Here is a 10,098-nt window from a genome sequence, read left to right as displayed (position 1 = left end):
CCGTTCTTTGAGTCACCAGACCACCAGGGAAGTGACGAACAAGCTCTCCAAGATTAAGGTTGTGAGGATGTTGATCGCCTAAATGTTAACGGTGACGTCCCAAAAGTCACTGCCAATCGGCCAAGCCGTCATCAAAGATGGTCTCAATCCAGGTTCAATTTGGTGAAGGGTGTCGAAGTGTGTAATGATGGGTGTATTGAGATTTTTTTTGTTGGAGAAACTTGATGTAAGTCCAATTTTTTGAGCCAATAGTAGAAATAGTCCAGTTTATTAAAATAAGTCCTATTCCTTGAATTTAATTAGTTTATTATCAATAATTATCTCTTCAATGGTAAGATTTATTATAAAAATCAAATTTCTTCCTCATTATCTCTTTGATTATTATTTTTTTGTACTTATTATTTTTGTTATTTCTTGTTCTTCTTCCTACTTTAAACCCTATTTATAAATTTTATTTTTAATTTTTATTGTGATAGCCCGTGCCGAAATATGGAATATTTTACTCTCGATAGTGTGGAAATGACTTTGTTGCCTTCGTGAGTCTTGTGAAATGGATGTATGTATGTAGGTCAATTATTTTCTTGCCAACATAATTAAGTGGAATTCGACGTCACGAGGGTGTGGATGCAAGTTAGGGCCGAGTTGGGTGTGTAAGGTAAATGTATGAAGGAATAGGAAGATTTGGATTGGTTCTTTTTGACCCAAATTTGCATAAGTTTAACCATGCAGCCCAATTAGGGCTTAGGACAATTTTAAACTCCCTAATCCGGATAAGGACACACACACACACACCCACAGGTGCAACCTTTCCCGTTCACTTTCTCTCTCTCTCATTCTCGAACCTTCACCTTTTCCGTACACCTGAACTAGTCCCAATTCTCTCTAAATAGTTGCTGATCGTTCGGGTGGATGTTATTTCTAAGTTCCTTGCAAGCTCAGGAATCGAGTTATACCATTAGTTTGTCATGAGGACCTCGGGAACTCAAGAACCAGTGAGCTCCGACAGGGTGTCCTGTTGCTCGAGCTTGATCGCGAGTGTTTCGCAGGGTTTTAAGGTATGAGAGAATCTTAAAGCAACCTTGCGAAGTTGTTAGAGGAGTTTTGGAAGGTTTTGGGAAGTCGAGATGCCTGGGTTGTTGACCTTCAATTTTGGCCGGTTTTCACAAAATTTCCCTACGAGATTCCGTTTGTTTTCGAGCTCCAAAGTGGTAAGATCATGTTCTCCTAGTTGAGAACTTCATTTTGGTGAAAATTTCATGAATTTTGGTGTTGAAATGAGTAAGTTATCAAGCTTTGAAGTTTTTCCAGAAATCAGCGATGCAGCGGCGACCGGCACCGGACTCCAACGAACCAAGGAAGAGGAGGAGAATATTCCATCAACTTTGACGGAATATTCCTAATGGCGATTAATGGTGTCATGTATATTTAACGGTATATTCCATTATTTAACGGAATATTCCCTAACGCCGTTAGGGATTCCGTCCAACATGCTAGGCACGTACCTGTGCGTGGCCATGCGTGTGGCCGTGCCATGGTCGGCGCATGAGGGTGCGTGGGTGCTCAGAAAATTTTTCTTAAAATATGGGGATGTTTATGAGGTTGAGTAGGTCACGTTGGTATATTCAAACACCCCAATTGAGCAATGTATGAGAAGTTATTACCTTGTTTTGTTTATGTGCTTTAAACTAACGTTCAAATAGTTGTTTCACATATAGGTGAGACCTATCCTGAGGACGAGCGCAATCAATCGAGACTCGGGGGCTACAACCTTTCCACATACCAGTGAGTGGGCTTTTGGTTTTTAGTATATACTTATATACTTGCTATTTTCCCAGAAAATGTGTTTAAATGAAATTATGTTTGAAATGCCATGCCTATTGATTTATGCTTAGACTATGAATTTGTATGATATGTGCATATTGTGATTTGACACGGTGGACACTCAGGTAAGTACCAGGTGAGTTGTATATTGTTTATGTGAATTGATGATTATGTGAGATGTGTTGAGAGCTCATAAACCTGCACCCCGATGTTAGTGCTCCTGCCCGTGGTTAGGTGCACAGTCCTGTCGTACAGACCACTATAGGTGGTTCCGACTCATAGGTGACCCGTCCTCATTCGCACAGTCTTCTCGTGATAGTAGCACTTAAGCGTATTTATTTACACCCAGTCCTGTTGTACAGACCACTTTAGGTGGTTCCGACTCGTGTGCAGGTATATTTGTTGAGATGTGGATTTGAGCCATACAGGTCACGTTAGGTGACTCCGGTGAGATGGATGAGCTCTAGATTCAGCCTTACAGGTCACATTAGGTGACTTCGGCTGATATATCATTTTGTATTGCTTTATATCACCTGGCTTATATATTTTTATGCTGAGATATCCGACATGGCATATTTGTGAATTTTACTATTCTGAGTATGGTTGTGGTATAGATATGTATTCTATTTTCTGGGAAATTATACAGGTTTTACGGCAAGGGGTTACTATCTTTGATAATTGAAATGGTTTTGAAAATCTTTGTTTTTGCCCACTTACACTTTCTGTTTTGCGCCCCTCCAGGTATTAGTTAGAAGTGCTTTTTGGTGGCTTGAGAGGAATCCACGGCTGTTCTGATCGATTATCACCATAGTAGGACCACATTTGGTATTGTATAATTAGTATGCGTTTTGCTGGACTGCACTCAGGCTACTTATGCTCTAGTTATGTGTAATCAAACTAAATCTTGTCACTTGCACCTTATCTTATCTAGTACTTTTAGTTAGCTTGGTTTTTATTTATTCGTATTCTTATATGTTTATTGTTTCCGCACTGCGCACATGGCTACGTCACCCTCACGTGACGGCCATCATGCCTCAATCTAGGTCGGGATGTGTCATTTATAATCAACCTATATCACATGTTAATTGTATTTATCTACCTATATGACAAATTCTTTTTTATAATCAACATATCACAGATTAATGTGATAGGAGCATATTTATGCTACTTAGCTATGTTGTTTCCTTGCATTTAGTGAGCTAATTACTACTTATTATAGTGTTTTAAGCTATTTTAGTGTGTTTGTAGGTCCTAACGGTAAAGTTGGCAAGAAAGTGCATTTTGGAGCCATTTGGAGCAATTTTGGGCATAGAATGGATAGCTTGCATATGGAGCAAGGTGGATGGACGAAATTGAAGTCAAGAGAGGCTAAGAACATGCTACAAATCTGGAGAAACAAGTTCAAAGACAAAGAAGATAAGGAAACAGCAAGAAATAAGGAACATTATCCAACCTTATCCTATCCAATTTTATCTTATCCAACCTTATCTTATCTTATCCTATCCTAATCTTTTGCTACCTTAATTCCAGCTGCAAAGAGGTCTTAATTTCACATTAGAACAACTAGATATATGGTTCTAGAAGACCCTATCTATTCCTAAATAGGTGCCACACCTTTATTCCCTTCTAGAAGTCCAATTTCTACCACAAAATACCTAGTTTCTAGAAGTCCTAATTGCTGGTGAATTTCCCTATCCCTTTCCCCCTTATTTTCTGAAAGCATTAACCCTTTCCTCCAAGGATTGTGCAAGCCTTTTCCCTTCTGAAATTGTGCATTCCCTAGCCCATTAAATATAAGTGTTTTCCGCACCACTCAAACCATCCATTCACTCATTCATTCATTCATACATTCAGCCATCAAATACCATAATTCACACCACATCACCCTAGTGCCGCAAGCAAGGAAGGAAGGAGAAGAGGACTTGTGCAATCTACCATCCAAGGGAGTGCCGTGCATGCCAATGGAGTGGGACGTTCTTAGTTCTTTCTATCCTTAGTTTTAGTTTGATGTTTATTTTAATTTGGTTTTCAATTATGATGAACATGTGGAACTAATTTATTTTTAGTTAGAGGTGAATTCGAAGCCATGATTATATGTTTTATATGAATTGATTACATCCAATTATTGTTTCTTGAGTCTTGAATATGATTTGCTTATCTAAGTTATCAGAACTTGTTTATGTATGTTGGTTGAGGGTCGACACTTAATTTGCATGCATAATTTGATGCTAGAGTATAAGGGAGTTTCATGTAATAGTTATTCACTTATATTCACAAGTAATGGAGGTTGCTAGTCACAATTGTGTTAAGTGAATCCTTGGCATGAGTTTCATGTGTTTCATAGTGATGAATGCCTTGTCAATGCTTATGATTTTCATAGAACTTAATGACTTTTGATATGTATCTCTATCATGTGTTTCATATAGGGAACTTGAGAAAGATAATTTGGTTGTAATGCGTATTCATTCAATTCAATGAAATAAGGAAAATCTGATGGTTGGTTGTGCGATGCAATTAACTTGGGGCGTTGTCATTCGTAGTCTAAAGGAATAATAACTGGAAATTGGTTTGTATGCGTATATCATTCGTGGAGAAGGACCCTCCAACTAGCCTTTCACCCTTTTAATTTACCAAATTCGTTCTTACAAAGTGTTTTATGCAAAGTTTCTGTTTTAAGTTTTAAATTCGTCAAAAACAATCCCCCTTTCATTTAGTCTTGTAATTTGAGTCAAAATATGTTTTCTTTTAGTCTTTTGACTCAAGGTAAGTTTTATTTTCGGTAAAATCACTTGTTAGGTCTAAAATTGAGTCTTTTTTATTATTTGTTGTTGTTTTGAGTGTTTTAAGTTAGTTTTGAGCCTATAGAGTCTAGTTTAGTGTTTTTGAGTCTTATTTGTGTTGATTAGCATCCCTAGTTAATCCCCAGTCTAGAACGATCCCTACTTACATATATCCTACAATTGTCAACAATAGGGTTTAATTTGTGTGTCAAGTTAATTTTCACATCATAATGTGTCTTATTTGTAGGTATATTATGTTTTTTCTATCTTTTAGTTAGGTTTCATATCTCACTGTAGGTATAGTACACATTCATATATTTGTTACTTGAGCTAGGGTAGAATGTTTTGCAGATAGATTTATGTTAGAATATTGGTTTTTTTTTTTTGTTATAAGATATTAATTAGATTTTTTTGGAGTTGAAAAATGCATAATATTAGAAAATTTTAATTGATATTTAAAATTTAAAAAAATATTAATGCTTATAAAAGAAATAAAAACATATAATTAGATAATTGGATTCACTTGTAAAAAAATTCTCTGTTTTTGGAGCTAGATCTAAAAGCATTTTTTTTTTCAGAGAATTGACAGCAAAACAAATAGAGGAATGTGGACCGGCATCGAGGTGATTGCAGGATCGGAGTTTTGAGTTGATAACTTTTTATTAAATATTAAATTATTAAACCTATTTGTAATTTTTTTAAGGCTTAAATGTTAAAATGGTCCTTGTGTTTTAGTCATTGGGTCAATTTAGTCCCTGTATTTTTAATTTGGCCAATTTGATCCTTGTGTTTATCTTCGTTAGCCAGTTAAGGACATTTCCACCTAATTTCTATAAAAAAAAATTATAAATTATTATAAACTTATTTATAAAATTATTTATTTGATTCAAAATATTTAAAAATGAAATAAAATTAAAAATTAAAAGAAAAATTATTCTCCCCCAAATTCCCTAACCTCCTCCCTAACATTACCTCCTCTCTCTTTTCTATGTCACAACCTTAATCATTTTCTTCAGATTGGAAGTTTTATCTCTTATATGTGTTATTTCTCATTGATTTGCATTTTTCTGTAAAGAGAAAGGGTAATTATATTCATATATTTTTTTTTATTATGAATTTTTTAAGAGAGATTGAATGAAATGTCCTTAATTGGCGAATATAAACACGAGGACTAAATTAGCCAAATCGAAAACAAGGGGACTAAATTGCCCATATGGCCATAACCCATTGACCATTTTGATATTTAAGCATTTTTTAATTTAATTAGACTTGTGAGACCCAATTATATGTGACACCATCACATAACAGAATTTTTGACAGAATTGTGATGGAATGACTATTTTGATGTTGCGGGTCAATTTCAAAGGCCATTTGTGAGCAAAAATTACTTTGGGACCTATTTTTGTGCCACACTAGCACTTAATAGAATTATGATAGAAGGACCACATTGATTTGCGACACCTTTTTTCAGGGACTACATTGATTGATTTTCAATTTGAGGGACCATCTTGATGGTGAGAGTCAATTTTGGGGACCATTTGTGATTATTATTATAAAAAATAAAAATAAAAAAAAAACCCCTTACTGTAATGGTCATTATAATGTTCTAATTTAGACAACTCTTGATGAAGAGTTGTGATCGATTTCAAAATAAATTCCCTTCATTTTGCATATCCTTGAGCATTTGATATTTTTTAGTAGTGTACTAATGTTTTTTCATTTAGCTCTTATTTTGGGGTATGTAATACTTGAAAGACAAATGTGTTTTTATGTTTTAAAGTAATATTTATGTGACAATATGGTATGTAGATATTAATTTAGTATTACGTTTTTCATTTGATTAGTTATTTATTTAAAATATTTTTTATTTAACGGGTAATGGGCCAAGTTATATTACCCGTTAATATTAATGAGTCGAGTTCGGGTCAGGTAATGACACACCCCGACCTAAATCAAAGCATGCTGGCCGTCACGTGATGATGACATAGCCATGTGCGCAGTGCGGAAGTGACAGTGATATGAAGATGTGAGAAATCAAAAACCAATTAACTAATGCACACAAGACAAGTAAATAAGTGCAGGAAGAAGTGTTCGAGTGTAGATATACATAGTCAGAGCATAGGTGCCAAGGTGCAGTGCAGCAAGCTAAATACTAATTATACAGGGTATGAAAGAAAACCCTACATTGATGGATGTTTATGAGAACCGTTGTAGAGCCCTCGTGAGCCACAAACACACACTTCTATCTAGAACCTAGAGGGGCGCAAAACAGAAAACGTGAGTGGGCGAAAACAAGCTTTTCAAAACCATTTCTCTTTCCAAAAGTAATAACCCCTCATTGTAAAACCCGTACAGTTTCCCAGAAAATAAAAATACATACGTATATAAAAATCACGCTCGAGAGTAGTGAAACTCAAATATATGCCATGTTAAGTATCCTAGTATGGAAATAAGTAGCCAGGTGAAATAAATCAATGTAAAATGATATGTCAGCCGGAGTCACCTAACGTGACCTGTACAACTGAACCTATAGCTCATCAGATATGCCTGCACATGAGTCGGAACCACCTATTGTGGTCTGTACGAAGGGCTGGGTGCAAATAAGTACGCTCAAGTGCTACAATCACGTAAAGGTTGTGCGAATAATTGTGGGTCACCTATGAGTCTGGACCATCTAATGTGGTCTGTACGACAGGGTTGTGCACCAAACTTGGATCCAAGGTGAGCGTGCGATGCAAGAGGTGAACATCAAGTGAAGGACTGTGTCCTGGCCACGGGTGAGAGCACTAGCACCGGGGTGCAGGATAATGAGCTCTAAATGCATCTACGTATAACCACAAACAATGCATCCACTATCATCAATATATACTCACCTAAAGCTTACTTGGGTATCCACAGCATCAAGCAACAATATGCATATCTATACTAATGCATACTCTAAAGCATAATGCAATTGACATGGCATTTGAAACGTAATTTCATTTAAAACAAATTTCTGGGAAAATGAAAAGCATATATACGTATATATAGAAAACCAAAAGCCCACTCACTGGTATGTAGCTGGATGCAACCCCCGAGTCTCGCCTGACTGCGCTCGTCCTCCGAAAACATCTCACCTATATGTGAAATCATTATTTTAACATTAATTTTAAGTACATAACGAAAACCGTGTAATAACTTCTCATACATTCCTCGATTGGGGTGTTTGAATATACCATCATGGCCTATTCAACACCACGAGAAGCCCATATTTTTAGAATAATTTTTCGACGTCCCACGTGCCTAGCACACGGATGAAATTTTAAATGTTGTTAGGGAATATTCCGCTAAATAATAGAATAATCTATCATGTGTGATGGATCAGAGACATAATGACGAAGCATAGAAACATGAAAAACATCGTGCACCCGAGATAATTCTGGAGGTAACTAAAGTCTGTACTCGCTCAGTGATCTGGTGCGGTCCAATGTAGCGAGGACTTAACTTACCTTTTTTACCGAACCGTACAACGCCCTTCCACGGGGATAGCTTTAGAAATACCCAATCTCCAACTGTCAATCCTGGGCCACTTTTAGGTTAGCTTTAATTACCTGAATATTCTGGGTAGTCTCATCAACAATCTATGGGCCCACTAACACCCTCTCACCAACTTCTGACCAACAAAGAGGAGTACGACATGATCTACCATAGAGTGCCTCGAAATGTGACATACCGATACTAGAATGGTAGCTGTTACTATAGGCAAACTCAATTAAATCCAAACGCTTATGCCAAGCGTCGCCAAACTGCAATATTGAAGATCTCAGCATATCTTCTAGTGTTTGGATAGTTCTCTCAAATTGACCATCTATCTGTGGATGATATGCCGTACTATAGAGCAATCTCATCCCAAGAGCTTCCTAGAAAGCCACCCAAAACTTAGAAGTGAACCTAGGATCCTGATCAGAAATAATACTAATTAAAACCCCGTGGTATATAATAATCCCTGATATAAATAACTCAGCTAATCGGCTTAAAGAATAATTATGTCGAACTGGTATAAAGTGTGTTGACTTAGTAAGCCGATCCACTATCACGCAGAAGCCATCGTAACCATTTTGCGTACGAGGATGCTTGTACACGAAATCCATAATAATATTTTCCCATTTCCACTAGGGAACAGGAAGTTGCTGCATTAATCCGAAAGGCTTTTTCCCCTCAGCTTTGACTTGCTGACAAATTGTACACCTATTTATGTATTCAGCAATCTTTCTTTTCATGCCAGGCCAATAGTAGAAAGGTCGAATAGTGTGATACATCTTGGTTCTCCCAGGATGCATATGCCAATATATGTGCTGCATCGAGAATATCTTTCTTTAGTTTTGCAATATTCGGCACGTACATTCGACTTCTCTACATAAGCATGCCATCAGATTCTCGAATTCTAAGATCTTTCTTTTTTCCTTGTGATACTGCCTAGGCTAATTCCTGGCATTCCTCATCTTCTACTTGAGCTTCTAACACCTGATCAATTAAAATCAACCTAACTTGGAAACTAGCAAGTACAGCTTCTTCCCGATCTATCACTTCCAAATCAACTCCAATAGATCTCAATTCTGTGAGAAAAGGGATATGGTAAGCATATAAAACATTAATACGGCCTCAAGATTTCCTGCTAAGTGCATCTACCACCATATTAGCATGACCAGGATCATACTCAATTATGCAATCATAATCACGAAGTAATTCTCTCCATCTCTGTTGTCGAAGGTTAAGATCTTTCTGGGTGAATAGGTATTGGAGGCTTTTATGATCTGTGAAAATCTTGCACTTTTCTCCATATAAATAATGTTTCCAAATCTTCAGAGCGAAAGTGATGGCTGCTAGCTCGAGATCATCGGTAGGGTAATCCATCTCATGTGGCTTCAACTATCACGAGGCATATGCAATCACCTTACTATGTTGCATTAATACGCAACCTAAGCCATTTAAGGAAGCATCACTATAAATTTCAAAATTACCACTGTCGTCTGGAAGCGCCAAAACATGTGCGTGAGTGAGACAATATTTTAGCTGCTGGAAACTCTGCTCATAATCATCGTCCCACTCGAGTCTAACATCTTTTCTAGTCAACCTCATCAATGGCAACGCTATGGTTGAAAAATCTTTAACAAACCGTCGATAATAACCTGCTAAGCCCAAAAAACTTCGTACCTCAGTGACGGTTCGTGGCTGCTCCCAATTTTCAACTGCAGCTATTTTATGTGGCTCCACCTGATTACCCTTGGATGATATTTCATGCCCCAAGAATGCTACTTGATCTAACCAAAACTGACATTTGCTAAACTTAGCATATAATTGGTGCTCCCTCAATTTCTACAAAACCAAAGTGAGATGTCGAGTATGCTCTGCCTTAGACTTACAATACACCAAAATATCGCCAATAAAAACAATAATGTACCTGTCGAGGTATGGCTTGAATACCCAATTCATCAGGTCCACAAAAGTTGCGGGTTCA

This window comes from the organism of the source record quoted next, unplaced genomic scaffold, assembly GCF_019419815.1.
Source record: "Pyrus x bretschneideri cultivar Hongxiangsu unplaced genomic scaffold, Pyrus_bretschneideri_v1 Contig36, whole genome shotgun sequence".
In the NCBI taxonomy this organism is placed as follows: domain Eukaryota; kingdom Viridiplantae; phylum Streptophyta; class Magnoliopsida; order Rosales; family Rosaceae; genus Pyrus; species Pyrus x bretschneideri.
The sequence above is the reverse complement of the archived record's forward strand: the minus strand, read 5'-3'. Positions refer to the sequence as shown.